The sequence below is a fragment of the Arachis stenosperma genome, chromosome 10 (genome assembly GCF_014773155.1).
Source record: "Arachis stenosperma cultivar V10309 chromosome 10, arast.V10309.gnm1.PFL2, whole genome shotgun sequence".
In the NCBI taxonomy this organism is placed as follows: Eukaryota; Viridiplantae; Streptophyta; class Magnoliopsida; order Fabales; family Fabaceae; genus Arachis; species Arachis stenosperma.
The window spans coordinates 71,957,949-71,964,177 of record NC_080386.1 but is presented as its reverse complement, the minus strand read 5'-3'; positions in this window follow the sequence as shown (position 1 = coordinate 71,964,177).

Below are 6,229 nucleotides of genomic sequence, written 5' to 3'. Positions count from 1 at the left end.
TTGCACCGAGGTCACAGAATGACTTCTCAATTGTTATGTTTCCCATGGTGCAAGGTATGTAAAAACTCCCAGGATCATCTTTCTTCTCTGGCAACTCTCTTTGGAGGATAGCACTACATTCCTTTGTCATCTCAACAATCTGTCCTTCCTTCAGGGATCTTTTCTTTGTCAGTACTTCCTTCATAAATTTGGCATATAGTGGCATCTGTTCAAGTGCTTCCAAGAAAGGAATATTGATGCTGAGTGTCTTGAATTTGTCTAGAAATTTTGAGTATTGCTTATCCTCATTTTCTTTTTTAAACCTCTGAGGGTATGGAAGTTTGGGGACATAAGGATTCACTCCTTCCCTCTTCTCTTGTAGTTGTGATTCAAGGGTGTTCTTGTATCCCTTTGAAATTTGTACATTTTTGGTTTCTTGATCCTCTTTACTTTTCCCTTCTGTCTCTTCTTGTGGAACTTCTCTGTTGTGTTTGTCCTGATTGATGGCTTCCTTCTTCATAGTCTTCTCACTTCCCACTGTGATTACTTTGCACTCCTCCCATTTTGTGGCTTTTCCTTTGTCCCTTGGGTGTTCTTCAATGACATTAGGGAAGGCATTTGTTCTCTTCTCATCCATTTCTGAAATTCACTTAGCCATTTGCCCCATGTGTCTCTCAAGGTTTCTGATTGAGGTTTCTTGGTTTTTGAATGCCAGGGTCTGATCTTTCCTTGCAGCTTCCTGATCTTGTCTTGCCATCTCTTGATTTTTCATGAGTTTTTCCATCATTTTCTCTAGACTTGAGATTCTTTGAGAGTCTGAATTTGGTTGTGGTTGTGTGAAATGAGATGGTTGTTGTTGGAAGTTGTTTGAATTAATTGTGGGGGTACTTTGTGGGTGGAATGTGGTTGTGGAAAAGTTATTCTGGTGGTTTTGTGAGTTATTATGGGGTTGGTGATATGTGTTTTGTGAATTTTTGAATTGGTTAGTATTATTGGATGTATGGTTATGGTTGCTTGTGTTGCTGAGGCTGCCAGAGTTGAAGTGCCTTTGTCCTTGATTCTGATGCTCACCCCACCTTGAATTAAAATGAGTCTTCCAGGGTGTCTTGTGTACATCACCATGAAAATTGTGTTGAAATGAATTTGAAGTATTGTTCATGCATTGCACTTGCTCAGGGCTTTGTTGCTCAAAATTGAATGTCCCAAAACTTTCTTCAGATTGATTCCACCCATGTGAGGTTTGAGATTGGCATTGTGTGTTTACTGCAACACCTTGCAGTCCATCAATTTTCTTGGCCATCATTTCTATTTGTTGCTGAAGCTGTTGATGCATCTGTTTGTTTTGTGCGAAGAGAACGTCAACACCTTCAAGCTCCAGCACATCCCTTCTCCTGCTGAATGATCTAATGCTTCTTGAGCTTTCTGGGTCAACCCTTCATAGAAGTTTTGGAGTCTATCCCACTCACTAAACCTTTCTGGGGGACATTTCCTAATTAAGGCCTTGTATCTCTCCCAGGCATCATACAGCGACTCTCCATCCATTTGAATGAATGTTTGCACCTCTGTTTTTAGCTTGATAATCCTTTGGGGTGGATAGAACTTGGCTAGGAATTTGCTCACTAAGTCATCCCAATTATTGATGCTTTCTTTGGGAAATGTCTCTAGCCATTGAGTGGCCTTATCCTTTAGAGAAAATGGAAACAGCAGTAGCTTGTAGATGTCTGGATGCACACCACTTGTTTTGACAGTTTCACAAATCCTGAGGAAGATGGATAAGTGTTGGTTTGGATCTTCAAGTGGACTTCCTCCATAGGAGCAATTGTTCTGCACCAGAGTGATAAGTTGAGGCTTCAACTCAAAATTATTTACATGAACGTTGGGAGTGAGTATGCTACTCCCACAGTTTCTTGCAGTGGGGATAGTATAAGAGGCCAACACTCTTCTTGCAGGCTGGGTATTGTTGCTCACTCCCTCTTCATGCACCTCAGCCTCCATGACTTGCAAGAATCACAAACAAACCAAATGAAACATGGACATTCTAATGCTAGAATGTGGTTAGAGGGTTAGGTGACACAATGTGTCAAACAGTTAATGTGCTTAGTTAAAAAGAAAAAAATGCTTAATCTAGACCACCACCTTACTTAATCATTGTCAATCTAATTCAATCCCCGGCAACGGCGCCAAAAACTTGATGTGTGAAAAACGATCCAACACAAAACTCACCGGCAAGTGTACTGGGTCGCATCAAGTAATAAAACTCACGGGAGTGAGGTCGATCCCACAGGGATTGAAGGATTGAGCAATTTTAGTTCAGTGGTTAATTTAGTCAAGCGAATCAAGTATTGGTTGAGTGATTTTGTATCCAACAGTAAGTAAATAGCAGAAAATGTAAAGGGAGAGGGATAAATTGCAGAAATTAAAGAGAATTGAAAGTAAAGGTGCTTGGTGGACGAAATTGTGATCTATTGTCTTTATACTTGTATGAAATTTAATAATTGTCTCTATTTGAATTCACAACTCCGTTCAACTAACCAGCAAGTGTACTGGGTCGTCCAAGTAATAAACCTTACGTGAGTAAGGGTCGATCCCACAGAGATTGTTGGTATGAAGCAAGCTATGGTCACCTTGTAAATCTCAGTTAGGCAGATTAAATTGGTTTATGGTTTCGAAAATTAATAATAAAATAGAAAATAAAAAGGGATAGAAATACTTATGTAAATCAATAGTGGGAATTTCAGATAGGTGTATGGAGATGCTGTGTTCCTCTTGAAACTCTGCTTCACTACTCGCTCTTCCTTCAATCCTTCTTACTTCTTTCCATGGAAAGCTGTATGTAGGGCATCACTATCATCAATGGCTACTTTTAATCCTCTCGGGAAAATGGTCCTATGCGCTGTCACTGCATGGCTAATCGTCTGGAGGCATCACCCTTGGTTGATAGCTACATCACATCCTCTCAGTGAAAATGGTCCAAATGCTCTGTCACAGCACGGCTAATCATCTGTCGGTTCTCAATCAGGTTGGAATAGAATCCATTGATTCTTTTGCGTTTGTCACTAACGCCCAGCCTTCAGGAGTTTGAAGCTCGTCACAGTCATTCAATACTGGAATCCTACTCGGAATACCACAGACAAGGTTAGACTTTCCGGATTCCCAGGATCCTACTCGGAATACCACAGACAAGGTTAGAATTTCCGGATCCTCATGAATGTCGCCATCTATCTAGCTTATACCACGAAGATTCTGTTGGGGAATCTAAGAGATATGCGCCCGGCCTAAGGTAGAACGGAAGTGGTTGTCAATCACGCGCGTTCATTGGTGAGAATGATGATGAGTGTCACGGATCATCACATTCATCAAAGTGTTGTGCAACGTATATCTTGGAATAAGAACAAGAGAGAATTGAATGAAAAGTAATAGTAATTGTATTGAAACTTGAGGTACAGCAGAGCTCCACACCCTTAATCTATGGTGTGCAGAAACTCCACCGTTGAAAATACATAAGTAAAAGGTTCAGGCATGGCCGAATGGCCAGCTGGTGCACGAAATTGTTGTTCATGTGTTAATATTCATTGCTTGTTCATTCCCTGGTAATGGTGCCAAAAACATGATGCCAACACCATGGTTTCTATATAATTTTTCCACAATTTTGCACAACTAACTAGCAAGTGTACTGGGTCGTCCAAGTAATAAACCTTACGTGAGTAAGGGTCGATCCCACAGAGATTGTTGGTATGAAGCAAGCCATGGTCACCTTGTAAATCTCAGTTAGGCAGATTAAATTGGTTTATGGTTTTGAAAATTAATAATAAAATAGAAATAATAAAAGGGATACTTATGCAGATTCATTGGTAGGAATTTCAGATAAGCGAATGGAGATACTGTATGGCTCAAGAACGCCTACTTTCCTACTGCTTCAACTCAATCCTTCTTACTCCTTTCCATGGCAAGCTGTGTATAGGGGTTCACCGTTCGACGATGGCTACTTTGTATCCTCTCTGGAAAATGGTCCTCTGCGCTGTCACTCGCATGGCTAATCGTCTGGAGGCATCACACTGGCCGAAGGCTACATCCCATCCTCGCAGTGAAAACTACGCTCACGCGCTCTGTCACAGCACGGCTAATCACTGGTTGGTTCCCGCTCCTGCTGGAATAGAATCCCTTGATTCTTTTGCATCTGTCACTAACGCCCAGCACTTGCGAGTCTGAAGCACGTCACAGTCATTCATTACCGGAATCCTACTCGGAATACCACAGACAAGGTTAGACTTTCCGGATTCCCAGGATCCTACTCGGAATACCACAGACAAGGTGAGACTTTCCGGATCCTCATGAATGCCGCCATCTATCTAGCTTATACCACGAAGATTCTATTGGAGAATCTAAGAGATACACATTCAAGCTCGGTTGCATGTAGAACGGAGGTGGTTGTCAATCACGCGCGTTCATAGGTGAGAATGATGATGAGCGTCACATAATCATCACATTCATCATGTTCTTGGGTGCGAATGAATATCTTGGAATAAGAATAAGAGAGAATTGAATGGAAGAAAATAGAATTGCATTAATACTTGAGGTACAGTAGAGCTCCACACCCTTAATCTATGGTGTGCAGAAACTCCACCGTTGAAAATACATAAGTAAAAGGTTCAGGCATGGCCGAATGGCCAGCCCCCTGAATGTGATCACAGGATTCAAAATACAATCCAGGATTCAGGATGATAATATGATAGTAAAAAGTTCTATTTATAATAAACTAGCTCCTAGGGTTTACATGAGTAAGTAATTGATGCATAAATCCACTTCCGGGGCCCACTTGGTGTATGCTTGGGCTGAGCTTGATCAATCCACGAGCTGAGGCTTCTCTTGGAGTTGAACTCCGAGTTATGACGTGTTTTGGGCGTTCAACTCCGGATCATGACGTGTTTCTGGCGTTTAACTCCAGACAGCAGCATGTACTTGGCGTTCAACTTCAAGTTACGTCGTCAATTTCCGAATAAAGTATGGACTATTATATATTGCTGGAAAGCTCTGGATGTCTACTTTCCAACGCCATTGAGGGCGCGCCAATTGGAGTTATGTAGCTCCAGAAAATCCATTTCGAGTGCAGGGAGGTCAGATTCTAACAACATCAGCAGTCCTTTTGTCAGCCTTTTTCAGAGTTTTGCTCAAGTCCCTCAATTTCAGCCAGAAATTACCTGAAATCACAGAAAAAGACACAAACTCATAGTAAAGTTCAGAAATGTGAATTTAACATAAAAACTAATAAAAACATCCCTAAAAGTAGCTTGAACTTACTAAAAACTACCTAAAAACAATGCCAAAATGCGTATAAATTATCCGCTCATCACAACACCAAACTTAAATTGTTGCTTGTCCCCAAGCAACTGAAAATCAATTAGGATAAAAAGAAGAGAATATACTCTAAATTCTAGAATATCAATGAATATTAATTCTAATTAGATGAGCGGGACTTGTAGCTTTTTGCTTCTGAACAGTTTTGGCATCTCACTTTTTCCTTTGAAGTTTAGAATGATTGGCTTCTCTAGGAACTTAGAATTTCGGATGGTGTTATTGATTCTCCTAGTTAAGTATGTTGATTCTTGAACACAGCTTCTTATGAGTCTTGGCCGTGGCCCTAAGCACTTTGTTTTCCAGTATTACCACCGGATACATAAATGCCACAGACACATAACTGGGTGAACCTTTTCAGATTGTGACTCAGCTTTGCTAGAGTCCCCAGTTAGAGGTGTCCAGAGCTCTTAAGCACACTCTTTTGCTTTGGATCACGACTTTAACCACTCAGTCTCAAGCTTTTTCACTTGGACCTTCATGACACAAGCACATGGTTAGGGACAGCTTGATTTAGCCGCTTAGGCCTGGATTTTATTTCCTTGGGCTCTCCTATCCATTGATGCTCAAAGCCTTGGACCCTTTTTACCCTTGCCTTTTGGTTTTAAGGGCTATTGGCTTTTTCTGCTTGCTTTTTCTTTTTCTTTCTATTTTTTTTCGCCAAAATTTTTTTTTTCGCCATTCACTGCTTTTTCTTGCTTCAAGACTCAATTTCATGATTTTTCAGATCATCAATAACATTTCTCTTTGTTCATCATTCTTTCAAGAGCCAACAGTTTTAACATTCATAAACAACAAGATCAAAAGACATATGCACTGTTCAAGCATTCATTCAGAAAACAAAAAGTATTGTCACCACATCAATATAATTAAATTAAATTCAAGGATAATTTCGAAA